The 15,486-nt window shown below is 44.6% G+C and overlaps 1 protein-coding gene and 1 long non-coding RNA gene across 8 annotated transcripts in view; one reads left to right on the top strand and one right to left on the bottom strand.

Annotated features, from left to right (window-relative positions):
* The window catches only part of LOC143776520 (teneurin-2-like), a 3,926,626-nt gene that overhangs the window by 2,084,150 nt on the left and 1,826,990 nt on the right, over nt 1–15,486 (bottom strand). The gene's annotated exons all lie outside the window — the stretch shown is intronic.
* The window catches only part of LOC143776523 (uncharacterized), a 153,880-nt gene that overhangs the window by 84,943 nt on the left and 53,451 nt on the right, over nt 1–15,486 (top strand). The gene's annotated exons all lie outside the window — the stretch shown is intronic.

Genomic DNA, 15,486 nt, shown 5'->3' with positions numbered 1-15,486 from the left:
GTGGACCATACATACTAGGATGGGGACCATATATACCAGCATTAGGACATATATGCCAGGATGCAGACATATTCACCAGGATGATGGGCATATATACCAGTATGGGGGACAGTACTACATAATGAAGGGGGAGGAGGGCAATTCATACATCTTTATAGAATTTAGAACACTACAGGGGCCCATACATCTGACCAACGTGTGTGTGTGTTTGGGGGGGAAGGGCCAAATTTCGTACTGGGGCCCAACGGACTCCACTGCAAAAGCATATCATACATTCTCAGCAAGAACACAAAGTGGTACAAGTGACAGAATCTCACCTTTCTGCTGTGCCTTCTCGGCTTCCAGGACCAAATATCTCTGCCAGCAGCAGTGATACTTTTGTGAGCACTGATAGCAGTGATGGCTCCTCTGGATCACACTGCTGCTGGTTCTGCATGTGCTGCTGTTTTGGGCTGGTGGGAGGAGTAAGGCAGAATCAGTGAGAGAGGAGAGCAGACTAGATCTATCTATTGCTGAGAATGACAGACTGCTGCAAACCACAGATCTTCATTTTTGCAGTTTTGCACTAGGTCAACTGTAAATCACAAGTTGATCACATATTATGTGAACATCCTCACCTTGCACCTGAAATATCATAGATCTGAAACTTTTGTGATGCTGTAATTGGCAATTTTCCGTGTGGGGAATTTTCCGTGTGGGGAATTTTCCGTGTGGGTAATTTTCCGTGTGGGGAATTTTCTGTGTGGGGAATTTTCCTGTGGGCATTTTTCCTGAGTGCATTTTTCATGTGGGCAATTTTTCTGTGGGCAATTTTCCTGTGGGCATTTTTCAGGGAACTCATTTTCCTGAAGCAGAGATGCGAACTCTGCTGCTGCGCAGTGCATTCGGCAGTTGCGCATGCCCAAAACACTACGCCAACGCCAGTAAAATAAGCAAGAGGTGGGGGAGAAACAGCCATTTCACCACGCCCTTTTGACCAGGCCAGCGTGATTGACAGGCAAAAACGGCGACTTTGGTAAGGTATTTCGGCAGCATAGGTGGGGAATCAGGGGACAAAAAATACACTATTGTAAAGCACAGCTCAGGCCCTATTTAACGGTATTTTTATCTCATACTGAAAAAAACGGGGTGACAGGTTCCCTTTAAGAGAATTAGTAGGAATATCCTGTAATGATTTTATGACATTTGGCTGTGGAATGAAAGCATGGTGTGATTTTTATTGAATGAGAAAATTGCATGCCCACTGGAGTCTGAATTTTCTGCTTGAAAACAATGGGTGTCTAAGACTTACTTTTCCACTATAAAGACCTAGGAAGGAATTTGCCTGGATCAGTATTGTTCAGAGCTCTTGTTCATTTTTTCTGCTTTCCATTTGTTTTCCTGAACCATCACTCCAAATATTAATTTGTTCAGGATACATATGGTCACTCACTTTTAGCTCATCATTGCTGGTCTTTTTCTGCATAATTGTTTGTTTGTATGAATATATAAATTTTTAACATCACAGACATTTTTGGTCGACAACCTCCAGAGCCCTTCCTCCCAACTGCCCAGCCCTCCACCTCCAAAACCAACTTCTGCACCATTACAGAAGATCGACTCTCCACTCTACAGTCAATATCGCATCTCACCACCTGTGCATTTGACCCGATCCCTTCCCACTTCATCCCAAACCTCGCCACAGTCTTCATCCCAATCCTAACCCATCTCTTCAACCTATCACTAACAACTGGTGTTTTCCCCTCAAGCTTTAGACATGCCTCAATCACACCTATCATCAAAAAGCCCTCTCTTGACCCATCCTCTGTATCTAGCTATCACCCTATATCACTTCTCCTCTATGCCTCAAAACTACTGGAACAATATGTCCATCTTGAACTGTCCTCCCATCTATCTTCCTGCTCCCTCTTCGACCGCTTACAATCTGGCTTCCAGTCACATCATTCCACTGATACTGCCCTAACTAAGGTCACCAATGACCTATTAATGGCCAAGAGCAAGCGATACTACTCTGTCCTCCTCCTCCTGGACCTGTCCTCTGCCTTTGACACAGTGGACCATTCCCTATTATTACAGACCCTCTCATCCCTTGGCATCACAGACTTGGTCCTATCCTGGATCTCGTCATGCCTAACAGACCGGACATTCAGCGTCTCCCACTCACACACCACCTCCTCACCTAGTCCCCTATCTGTCTGAGTCCCACAAGGTTCAGTCCTAGGGCCACTGCTCCTTTTACACCTTTGGCCTGGGACAGCTCATAGAATCTCACAGCTTTCAGTATCACCTCTATGCTGATGACACACAGATCTACATCTCTGGACCAGATATCACCAGCGTGCTAACTAGAATCCTTGAATGTCTGTCTGCTATTTCATCCTTCTTCTCCGCTAGATTTCTAAAACTTAACATGGACAAAACAGAATTCATCATCTTTCCCCCATCTCACGCGACCCCCCTAACGAACCTATCCATTACAGTAAATGGCTGCCCACTCTCCCCAGTCCCACAAGCTCGCTGCCTCGGGGTAATCCTTGACACTGATCTCTCCTTCAAACCACATATCTAAGCCCTTTCCACTTCCTGCCATCTTCAACTCAAAAATATTTCACGGATCTGTACATTCCTAAACCAAGAATCTGCAAAAACCCTAGTCTATGCCCTCATCATCTCCCGCCTCGACTACTGCAACCTCCTGCTCTGTGGCCTCCCCTCAAACACTCTCGCACCCCTCCAATCTATTCTAAACTCTGCTGCCTGACTAATCCACCTGTCCCCCCACTATTCCCCAGCCTATCCTCTCTGTCAATCCCTTCACTGGCTCCCCATTGTCCAGAGACTCCAGTACAAAACCCTAACCATGACATACAAAGCCATCCACAACCTGTCTCCTCCATACATCTGTGACCTCGTCTTCCGGTACTTTCCTGCACGCAACCTCTGATCCTCACAAGATCTCCTTCTTTACTCCCCTCTTATCTCCTCATCCCACAATCACATACAAGGTTTCTCTAACGCATCACCTCTACTCTAGAACACTCTACCACAACATATCAGACTCTACTGTATCCTCACCCATCCCTTGCAGGCAGGGTCCTCTTTCCTACTGTACCAGTCGTGACTTGTATTGTTTAAGATTATTGTACTTGTTTTTATTATGTATACCCCTCTGCACATGTAAAGCACCATGGAATGAATGGCGCTATAATAATAAATAATAATAATAATATGTGAACTGCTAGGTTAAAAAAAAATCAACAAATTTAGCTACAAAGGGCTGAGTGCACGTCTGTCTTCTGACTTGTTTCATATCTGCAAACGGTCACAAAACAGACATCAACTGCTCCTGAACTTGATAAACTCCACTTGGTTATCACAGATTTTTCAGTTCTACCAAGGTGACTAACCTGGTGTTGCATGCAGGGCCACCATTAGGACAGTAACCTTACTGTTGTATGGAATTCAGTGAGCAGAACCACAGAGGAGGGGCCTGACCCCAATCAGGCCCCCTTTTTGTGCTTCTGCTCACTGGAGCCCAGGGTATGATAAATTATTGTGCGCCGAAGCACCACCATAGGTCCAGAGTGACCTTCCTGGTGCTGCAGAGTCCCTTCGCCTCTTTTGTGATGCACAGATGGTGGTGCGTATGTGATTACATCATGTATGCGCTGGCAATCATGTACGCGCTGGCATGTACACAACGACATCATTGCGCCTGCGCCAACATTCACGCGCGCCACTCACTGCGAGCGAGCTGCGCCTGCAGGGAATCATGAGAGGTAAGTATAAGCACTTCTTTTTTTGTATATATAAAAATGAATTAAATGGACTTGGGGTGGATGATGATGAATTGAGGATGTGAAACAATGAATGATGATGTATTTAAGAAGGGGAGCACAATATTGATGAATTGGGGAGTGCGGGATGGGGGACAGTGAATGACAAAGTATTGGGATGAGAGAGTTCAATAATGATGATTAGGGGGTGTGGGACAGGAGACATTGACAATGTAATGAGGTGGGAGTGCAATAATGCTGAATTGGAGGAGTGGGATGGGGACAGTGAATGATGATGTATTGAGGTGGAGGAGCACAATAATGATGAATTTAGGATGGGGAACAGCAAATGATGAATTTAGGGTGGGGGACAAGAGACAGAAAATGATGGTCATGACATAATTAATTGGGGTGGAGTATGGCATGTAAATATAATGAATCGGGGTAGCGGGAGGTACAGAGTGGAGGCATTGAGCATGTAAGAGTGTGACTGATATTGAATTGGGAAAAGAGTAAAGTGGCTAACTAATTTATATATTTACTAGATGGCAGCCCGATTCTAAAGAATCGGGAGTCTAGAATCCATATATACTTTATTTATTCAAATGTAAGAATAATACAATTAATAAATAATAGTAAGAAAGAACAAAAAATGGCTGCACTCACCAGCTCTTGACAATTCTTGTTATTTAAGGTACAGTTACACAGGATCCATGAACATGCTTATGAGGGGAGGAATGAAAGACATCAGACAACAACTTTGCGTGTTGTGGCAAATGCCACAACAACGGTTCTTTGCTTAAGAACAATAATGTAAATAATAAATAATATGTATCAATAACTATGTATATTGGTATGTTCTATGACATTTTAAAATATTTCATTATTATGTGGAAAAGCTCTTAGTACCCATACTGGCGCATACTTGTGTGCCCATCAGGTATTTTCACAGTAATTTTACATCTGATGGGTTGGTATGAAACGTTTTTAATCATCTCTTGGGCTTAGCTAAGCCTTCATTTTAAATAATTCTAATAAGTACAACAGAAATAAAAGCCTTTTTGTGTATCCAAATTTTTTGTGTTTATTTTTACACAAGTGTAAAATTTAAGAAATCAACGTTCATAGTACACCGATGGGCTAATATAACCATGCCCATCAACCACGTCACGGTAGCCTTTGAACTGATGGCTCCTAACTAACTGATTCCTATTTCTTAATACTCAAACCTCTTTCACATCTGCATGTTTCTGATATTTGCAGAAGTAATGTTAAAAACAATACAACTTCCACACTTGGCACCAAAGAACTGACCTACAACACACTTTCAGCAAGTGCCATGCAATGTAGATGAAGCTTGGAGTTAACTTGCAGTAAATGCGGCAAACGCGGCTTCGACAATTGCATTAAATGCAGCCACAACAAAAACACTGGTAAGTGGAGATTTTGTGGCGAAAACTGCAGAAACCACATGTGCCGCACCTGCCGCAAGTGAAGTACAAATTCCGTATACATTGCATGCAACTTACAGCAAGAGTGGCGTGGGTCAGCCCTTAGGCAGGAAGTGCAGAAATACCGTATATACTCGAGTATAAGCCGACCCGAGTATAAGCCGACCCCCCTAATTTTGCCACAAAAAACTGGGAAAACTTATTGACTCGAGTATAAGCCTAGGGTGGAAAATGCAACAGCTACCGGTGAATTTCAAAAATAAAAATAGATGCTCCATACTGTTCATTATGGCCCCATAGCTGTGCCATATAGTGCTCTGCACCATTATTGCCCCATAGCTGTGCCATATAGTGCTCTGCACCATTATTGCCCCATAGCTGTGCCATACAGTGCTCTGCACCATTACTGCCCCATAGCTGTGCCATATAGTGCTCTGCACCATTATTGCCCCATAGCTGTGCCATACAGTGCTCTGCACCATTACTGCCCCATAGCTGTGCCATATAGTGCTCTGCACCATTATTGCCCCATAGCTGTGCCATACAGTGCTCTGCACCATTACTGCCCCATAGCTGTGCCATATAGTGCTCTGCACCATTACTGCCCCATAGCTGTGCCATATAGTGCTCTGCACCATTATTGCCCCATAGCTGTGCCATACAGTGCTCTGCACCATTACTGCCCCATAGCTGTGCCATATAGTGCTCTGCACCATTATTGCCCCATAGCTGTGCCATACAGTGCTCTGCACCATTGCCCCATAGCTCTGCCATATAGTGCTCTGCACCATCCATTATTGCCCCATAGCTGTGCTGCTGCTGCTGCTGCAATAAAAATAATAAAACACATACTCACCTGTCTTGCTTGCAGCTTCTCGGCGCCATCTTCCCGGCGTCTCCCTGCACTGACTGATCAGGCAGAGGGCGGCGCGCACACTATATGCGTCATCGCGCCCTCTGCCTGCAGTCAGTGAGGAGAGAGAGAGACGCCGGGAAGATGGAGACAGCGCCCGGCGTGTGGAACCAGGACCGGTGAATATGACATACTTACCTGCTCCCGGCGTCCCGCTCCTTCCCCCTGCCTGTGTTCGGTGCCGCAGCCTCTTCCTCAGCGGTCACCGGCACCGCTTCATTAGAGAAATGAATAGGCGGCTCCGCCCCTATGGGAGGTGGAGCAGCCTATTCATTTCTCTAATGAGCGGTCCCACGTGACCGCTCAGGGGAAGAGGCTGCTGCACCCGGAGACCGTGGGACGGGCAGAGGGAGTGACAGGATCGCCGGGACTAGGTAAGTATGCCTCAGCGCCCTCTCCCCCTCACCCGCCGACCCTGCCACAGACCGTGACTCGAGTATAAGCCGAGGGGGCACTTTCAGCCCAAAAATTTGGGCTGAAAATCTCGGCTTATACTCGAGTATATACGGTAGCCTTTTTTCCACCATAAATTCTCCAAATAGCAGAAAAATGTTGATGTGAAAGCAAAATCTCTATTCTTTCCCTATCTATCTAAATATGTACCTATCTATATATCTATTTCTATGTACAGAACACACCTGGAGATAGAGATGTGTGTGAACAGCCATCCCACCCGTCTCTTACCTGTTCACAAAAACCTCACCCTTTTTAAAAACAAAATGAAATCTCTCAGCAGCTATACTGCTGGAGCTTCAAATACAGGTTCCTATCACCAAATACAGGCATTTGGATGATACACATCTTACATCTTGTACTTAATGTGTGTTCTACTTACCTATAAAAATATGTATTGATATATCATATTTCTAAATTTATGTAGATATGATATAGAGCTATTAACCCTATATGCTAATGAGTACGTATGTTATATACGTATTTCCTACATAAGTACTTAAAATCTATATGTCTATGGCTACACTAATTTTTTTTTGTTTTTGTTTTTTTTCCTTATCTCTATAGATAGAATTTGCCTATTGCTGTCTATGTTATTAGAAAAACTGAATAATGAAAAAAAAGAAAAGTAACTTTAAACTAAAATATTTTTGTAGATAATATTACGTGTGAACACTTTAGTACTATCAGCCAATAATTGTCCTTGAAGTGGTGTATTAACCACTTTAACCCTCACATTGCAACATTGCTTCACCCTGGAAAAAGCAACATACAATTGACCATGGGCAAAAGCAGGTTCTGTTAGATAAATACCAACTCGATTGAGGGTCTGGCCTTGAGATTTATTTATGGTCATTGCAAATGCGGGCTTGATGGGAAATTGTCTCCGTCTTAATTTAAAAGGTAATCCAGTCTCTGATGGACACAAATCAATTCGTGGAATGAATACCACATTTCCTGCTGCTGACCCACTAATTACTTTAGCCAGTATGATATTGGCATGTAAGGCAGTGACAATGAGCCGCATACCATTGCAGAGACCTTTGTTCGTGTTCAGATTACGTAATAACATGACAATGGTGCCAATTTTAAGTTTCAGCCGATGTGAAGGCATTCCAGTTGGTGTTAGTGAATTCAAAAATTCAAGTGGGTATTGATCGAGGTCATCAGCTTCATCAGGATCGATGGAATCATCACTGATATATTCAGTATAGTCACCTATCAATAAATCCATGACTTGGGAATTGACTTTCTCAACGTCCTCATTTTTTGGACATAAAATTGCATGAGATGCAGCTGTATTTATGCTTTCGGTGTCATTCACATCAATACAAAGATTATCTCCAAAAATTTCAATGATTAAAGAGCCAGTGCATACCATGTCTGGAGGAATTTCAATTACATCATCTCCAAGGTTATGTTCATTAGATAGTTCACCATTTCCCAGTTGAAGCAACCAACTGCTGTAGTGAGGATCAATGGAGCGCATGTTGTTAATAAGTGGCAGGCGAGTAAAATGTTGCCAGTGTTGTGAATATTTTATACAGCTCTCTACAACATCAGTTCTTGTCCCATGAGGGATGACAGGAAGACATTGTCTAAAGTCGCCTCCAAAAACAATCACTTTACCTCCAAACGGTGTTTTTTCTTTGTGAGCTACATTTGTTGTCATGACATCACGTAAAACTCTATCAATGACATGCAATGCATATTTGGATAGCATTGTGCACTCATCAATAATAAAAAGTTTAGTGCTGTGCAAATCTTTTGCTGCATCGGTATCATTCTTAATCCTGGAAACAGATGTTTCATTCACAGGAATTGGAATCCCATAAAGAGAATGAATGGTTCGTCCACCTTGTAGCAAGTTGGCGGCAATTCCAGTAGTGGCAGCAGGTGACACAATGTCTCCTTGTCCTCTTAGCTGATGTAGGAGTAGATGATATAGGTACGTTTTTCCGCTGCCACCAGGACCATCAAGGAAAAAACACTTTGCTGTAGAATTAGTGTCTTCTAAAGCTTGAGTGATAGCATCAAAAGCAAAAAGTTGGTCCTCATTTAGAGTAGCTTTCATTTCAGCAGCTGCTGATAACTCATAATCTTTATCATACTGTGGGAGGAGGTGTTGTTTCTTGACTGGACGTGGCAATTAAAATCAGTATAAGTTTTGCCATGAGCTTTAAGAACATGTTGGACATCTGTCATAGCATAGCCTTCACAATTGACACACTCCAGAGTGTCGGAGTGGTATGCATAGCAGTAGTCTTCTACAAAGTGTTCCTTAAATTCATCCCATAAGTCCCGAGGTTTAGCTGGAGGACCAAAAATACAAATGTAGGCAAACATGTCACGTAGCTGTGCTGGCATGTTGAGAATACTGGCATCAAGTAATGTATTTCTCCACAGACTATCATCAAATAGTAAGCCAAGAGCTAATGCCGCATCTTTGAAGGTTTCATGTGTGACTCCGTGTACAGTTTTTATGCTGTCAAAACTGGTTGCACCTTTGACATGTAACAATAACAATCTTAAATAGTAGCGTTCTTGGTCTTTCACACTGACAGTATACATTCGTCCAATCACAGAACCACCTGCTCGCTTTCTAACTTCCCAAGAACCTTCTTTCCAAACATAGTTTTCGGGAATTTCACGGTATAAATAAATATGAGCATGATGGTCGTTCTGATTAAGCTTGAAGTAGGCCATAAGTGTAGAATTTTGATGGAGCTTTTGTTTGATGTTTCCAATAGAGTCATCCTCATGAAATTAGAGTGGCTGAGAATGCGGTAGATGTACAGCAAGGCGAATGATGCTATGAGATTGTTTATGCATTGGATATGAGAATATTCGCCAAGCTGCCTCTGGTGCACTGACATATCTTGAATCCATGAATTGGTGTGTTTCATCATGTTGGATGTTAGTCTGGCAGATTTCAAGATTGGCTTTATCATGTCCTTTGTAGACGTATTTAAATAAATATTTCACAGCCTGAATGGAACCACAAACTTCGACATTTATATGGCACTTGTATTTTAATAGCAGGAACGGATTATATGGAACCACCCACGAATTGTCAATCATGTTAGAATGGTGTTGAAAAGATGGGCCAAAGTGTCTGCGATAAGTAGGATAGGCGTCCTTAGCTATGATGGTTCTTGGTTGCAAATCTTTAGGGAAACCTTTTGTACACTTCCCCAGATCCATACAGGGAGAATTTGGGTTGTGTTCTCCACACGGACCATGAATCATATGTTGGAGAACAATTTTATGGAGCTGAGGGTAGTGGGTAGGATTGGGAATTTCAGCCCACACTGTATTGTCTATGTCCTCCTCAGTCCTTAATTTGGAATTGCTGTCCAGAATAATCAAAATGTGAGCGTGTGGAAGGCCACGTTTTTGAAATTCAATTACATGAACCATAGCGCAAACTTTCCCAAATAATCCGTTGTTAATGTCTTGAGAGTGCTTCCAGTTTTATTTTGAAAACACGTGCCACCAAATCAGGTCTATGTTCCACACGCTGCCAAGGTTCCAAATTCTCAGTAATCTCATTCCATTTCGGATTACAGGTCATGGTGATGAATACATCAGGACGACCATATTTAGTCACAATAGCCATGGCATCCTGGTACCGCTGCTGCATATTCCTGGGACTGCCTTCAAACGAAGATGGTAAAATGACCGTTTTTCCAATGGGGATGCCCTTCTCAATGGATTTTTTCTGGAGATGTTCCTGGAGTACACAATAATCCTCTACTTTCAAATCCTTTTGGTGTTGACGGATATAATTTAGGCGATTTGCCTCGATTTTCACATAAGCATCCACTAAGTACTGCTGAGTGAGTTTGCCACCATTCAGGAGTGGATTAAACTGATTACGGACAGACAGCACATAGCAGTAATATTGCAGTTGTGTAACTCTGCGTGGACTTTGCCCTTGTTGCTTGAGGCCATCATGCCAGCCCTGGTCTCCGTAAGGGAAAAATAAAGGATAGAGTAAAGCATCTAAATTACTGTGTAGAATGCTGACCTGTTGTGTTCTTGGCGCCAAAGGATTTTTGGGGTCCGGTTGTAAATGTATTAAAATATCACGATTAAATGGTGGCTCTCCATTGTCATTTTCAAATACGACAGCAACTTCATTGACAGTTGGATTATTATATCGGCGAGGGTCTTGATTCCGATCTTGTTTAAGGGCCATGATGATATTTGGCATGAGAGTGCCATTAGCTTCAGCTTTAAGATGTTCTTCATGTTCCACATCTCGTAACATTTTGTAGGCAGCAACAAAGGGATTCACATTGTCTAACTGAAGAGCAATTATACTCATCATTTTTGATTTTGTTCACAGTTTAAATGTTGTTCATTCGCGGTAGCGGTATCCAAAATATACAGTTGGGCATAAGCTGGAACTTGATCATCACTGGGATGTAGGGTTCCAGTACGATGATATATTTGTCCATGTATACGGAAACAGTAAGGGCCATGTCCAGGTGGAGGGGATATATTGGCACCCATGGAGGCGAAAGCAAATGAGCTGTTAATACTACGAATATTTTCCATGAGATTCTTACTGAACTCACTCTCCCCTGTCAGCAATCGTTTAAAGACCTCGGGATATTGGGGTATAGGTATATGCACTTTACTCTTGTGACAACACAGAGTAAAATTTTTATCTGCTGGTATCTCAGCATTAAAATGTAATGCTTGACAATGTTCACATAAATAGTTCATAGGACCACAGGAGTGTTCTACTATGGTACTGTCATCATTAGTAAAACCTGTAGGATGTTGAGGTACAGGTTGTGGTAACGGAGCATTGGAATGTTTCTTTAAGCCAACATATATAAAGCGTGGACCTGGTAGAGGATCTTCACTGTCCACAGATTCAATCACTGAGGAGTTGGAAGGTGTATCATGGTCAGGGTTTATTAATATGGAGGTGCAAGCGGTTTTTTTGCGCCGTTCACGGCGTGCACCAGCTGCATTTGGTAATGGTTTGTTTGTTGCCCTAGAAGAGTCAGGTGTGAAGCATGTCTTATAAGCAGACTTAACGGTGTACAGGCGACGGCGTTTATCATTTGGAGTGTAAGTAGGACAGTGTTTGCGCTTACGTGCAGATTTACCAACGGTTAAAGGAGCTTGAGGCTGCACACATTCTATGAATGGAGACAAAGAAGCTGTATTGTGGGCAGAATCTATGACTGAGGACGTGGAAATATTATGTTTGCAACGTTGAGAGCGTGCAGCAGCAGCTTTATTACTTAATCGATTAGTTTTGTCCTCAAAAGACTAATTAGTAATGCGTTTATTGCAAGCAGCATTAACAGTGTCCAGGCGCTTCTGTCTGTCCTCTGTAGTCTCGTTAGCACGCTGTTTGCGCTTACGTGCGGCATCGGCGGCTTTTCGCTCTGCGTCATTGGTATACTTATTATCAGACCTGATGTTACGTGCGCCATCAGCAGCTTTGGGCTCTGTGTCATTAGTATACTTAAGTGTCCAGGCGCTTGCATCTATCCTCTGTACTCTTGTTAGCACGCTGTTTGCGCTTACGTGCAGCATCGGTGTCTTTTCGCTGTGCGTCATTGGTATACTTATTATCAGACCTGATGTTACGTGCGCCATCAGCAGCTTTGGGCTCTGTGTCATTAGTATACTTAACAGTGTCCAGGCGCTTGCATCTATCCTCTGTACTCTTGTTAGCACGCTGTTTACGCTTACGTGCAGCATCGGCGGCTTTTCGCTCTGCGTCATTGGTATACTTATTATCAGACCTGATGTTACGTGCGCCATCAGCAGCTTTGGGCTATGTGTCATTAGTATACTTAACAGTATCCAGGCGCTTGCATCTATCCTCTGTACTCTTGTTAACACGCTGTTTGCGCTTACGTGCGGCATCGGCGGCTTTTCGCTCTGCGTCATTGGTATACTTATTATCAGACCTGATGTTACGTGCGCCATCAGCAGCTTTGGGCTCTGTGTCATTAGTATACTTAACAGTATCCAGGCGCTTGCATCTCTCCTCTGTACTCTTGTTAGCATGCTGTTTGCGCTTACGTGTGGCATCGGCGGCTTTTCGCTCTGCATCATTACCATACTTTATATCAGACCTAATCTTACGTGCGCCATCAGCAGCTTTACACTCTGTGTCATTAGTATACTTAACAGTATCCAGGCGCTTGCATCTATCCTCTGTACTCTTGTTAACACGCTGTTTGCGCTTACGTGCGGCATCGGCGGCTTTTCGCTCTGCATCATTACCATACTTTATATCAGACCTGATCTTACGTGCGCCATCAGCAGCTTTGGGCTCTGTGTCATTAGTATACTTAACAGTATCCAGGCACTTGCATCTATCCTCTGTACTCTTGTTAACACGCTGTTTACACTTACGTGCGGCATCGGCGGCTTTTCGCTCTGCATCATTACCATACTTTATATCAGACCTGATCTTACGTGCGCCATCAGCAGCTTTGGACTCTGTGTCATTACTATACTTAACAGTGTCCAGGCGCTTGCATCTATCCTCTGTACTCTTGTTAGCATGCTATTTACGCTTACGTGTGGCATCGGCGTCTTTTTGCTCTGCATTATTAGTATACTTTATATCAGACCTAATCTTACGTGCGCCATCAGCAGCTTTGGGCTCTGTGTCATTAGTATCCTTACTATTAGAGCTCATGTTGGCTAAGCTAAACAGCTTTAAGCGTGGTGGTGGCAAACAACAGGTTAATAAGAGGCAGTGTCAGGTAGTAGGAAAATAGCCAGTTAATAATAGGCAATAGTTCTTTGCAGGAATACAGATATTAATAAATAGGCAGTTTATATTGCAGAGAAATTGCTGGGCAATAATGGACAATGTCCTTATGTGGCAAATAATAGAGCAATATACCCAGTGTGGCAAAGAAGAGGTTAATAAACGGCAGTCTCTCAGTATAACAGTCAGTGAATAATAGGCAGTATATGGAGAAAACACCAAACAAAAGTTCAAAATTGGTGTGAAAATGTCACTGAACCACTTCACAACTAAATATATATAGTTTTGGTAAATGGTATTATCATTTTTTTGACGAAATTCGGCAGGAGCTTGAAGAGCGATGTCACTGGGACCGCCTCCACGCAGTAGAAACTTGCTGTGAGGTAAAAATTCAAAAATCACACCAAAATGGCGGGCGGAGTGTGTCACAGTACGGCACATTTCTGATTGGTCGCTCGCGGCAGGCGGCAACCAATCAGAAAAGTGCCGCGCACCACGAAGGCATATATCTTTGTCCACCCTGAGCGGGTGTAGGACGCTGGTGACGTCACTTATCTCCGGACATTATCTCCGGACAAAGCCACGGAAGTTGGCACAAATTGCCGGAAGTAGTATTCTAGGCAATTATATATTAGATTTTAATGTTATCAGTGTTTACCTTTGAACGTTTATATTGTATTGTCCTGTCACCAGCCATGTGTACGATTATCGGCCAAAAGCCTCTCTGGAACCAATAATCACCCCATGTAAAGGTATCTTTATAAGTTAAAGATTCAGAATACTATGACTTTTATCATATTCTGAACAGTCAAGTTTTTTATGAACCGTTAAGGTTTTCTGGTTGAAGTAAAAAAAACTCTGAGTGTTTACAGTTTGAAACCATAAAATGTTGAAAAATTATGTCATTCTTGAGTATATCACTCAATGGTGCTCATAAACGTGTCAAATTTGATCTATAATATACTTTAATATACGTTACTTTAATCTTTAATATACTTAAGAACAGGGCCCCAGACATCACACAGGGGGTCTGAAACACCGCACAGTGGTCCAAAATATCGCTGTGCTCTGCCTGGGGCCCCATATGCTGCCTGGGGCCCCTGTGCTCTGCCTGGGGCCCCATATGCTGCCTGGGGCCCCTGTGCTCTGCCTGGGGCCCCTGTGCTCTGCCTGGGGCCCCATGTTCTGCCTGGGGCCCCTGTGCTCTGCCTGGGGCCACTGTGCTCTGCCTGGGGCCCCATATGCTGCCTGGGGCCCCTGTGCTCAGCCTGGGGCCCCATATGCTGCCTGGGGCCCCTGTGCTCTGCCTGGGGCCCCATAGGCTGCCTGGGGCCCCTGTGCTCTATCTGGGACCACTGTGCTCTGCCTGGGGCCCCATATGCTGCCTGGGGCCCCTTTGCTCTGCCTGGGGCCCCTGTGCTCTGCCTGGGGCCCCATGTTCTGCCTGGGGCCACTGTGCTCTGCCTGGGGCCCCATAGGCTGCCTGGGGCCCCTGTGCTCTGCCTGGGACCACTGTGCTCTGCCTGGGGCCCCATATGCTGCCTGGGGCCCCTGTGCTCTGCCTTGGACCACTGTGCTCTGCTTGGGGCCCCATATGCTGCCTGGGGCCCCTGTGCTCTGCCTGGGGCCACTGTGCTCTGCCTGGGGCCCCATATGCTGCCTGGGGCCCCTGTGCTCTGCCTGGGGCCCCATATGCTGCCTGGGGCCCCTGTGCTCTGCCTGGGGCCCCATAGGCTGCCTGGGGCCCCTGTGCTCTACCTGGGACCACTGTGCTCTGCCTGGGGCCCCATATGCTGCCTAGGGCCCCTGTGCTCTGCCTGGGGCCCCATAGGCTGCCTGGGGCCCCTGTGCTCTACCTGGGACCACTGTGCTCTGCCTGGGGCCCCATATGCTGCCTGGGGCCCCTGTGCTCTGCCTGGGGCCCCATATGCTGCCTGGGGCCCCTGTGCTCTGCCTGGGTGTAGGACACTGGTGACGTCACTTATCTCCGGACATTAGCTCCGGACATTAGCTCCGGACATTAGCTCCGGACAAAGCCACGGAAGTTGGCACAAATTGCAGGAAGTAGTATTCTAGGCAATTAATCTCCGGACATTAGCTCCGGACATTAGCTCCGGACATTAGCTCCGGACATTA

Source organism: Ranitomeya variabilis, chromosome 5, assembly GCF_051348905.1.
Source record: "Ranitomeya variabilis isolate aRanVar5 chromosome 5, aRanVar5.hap1, whole genome shotgun sequence".
NCBI classification, from domain to species: Eukaryota; Metazoa; Chordata; class Amphibia; order Anura; family Dendrobatidae; genus Ranitomeya; species Ranitomeya variabilis.
This window is presented reverse-complemented; position numbering and strand designations above follow the sequence as displayed.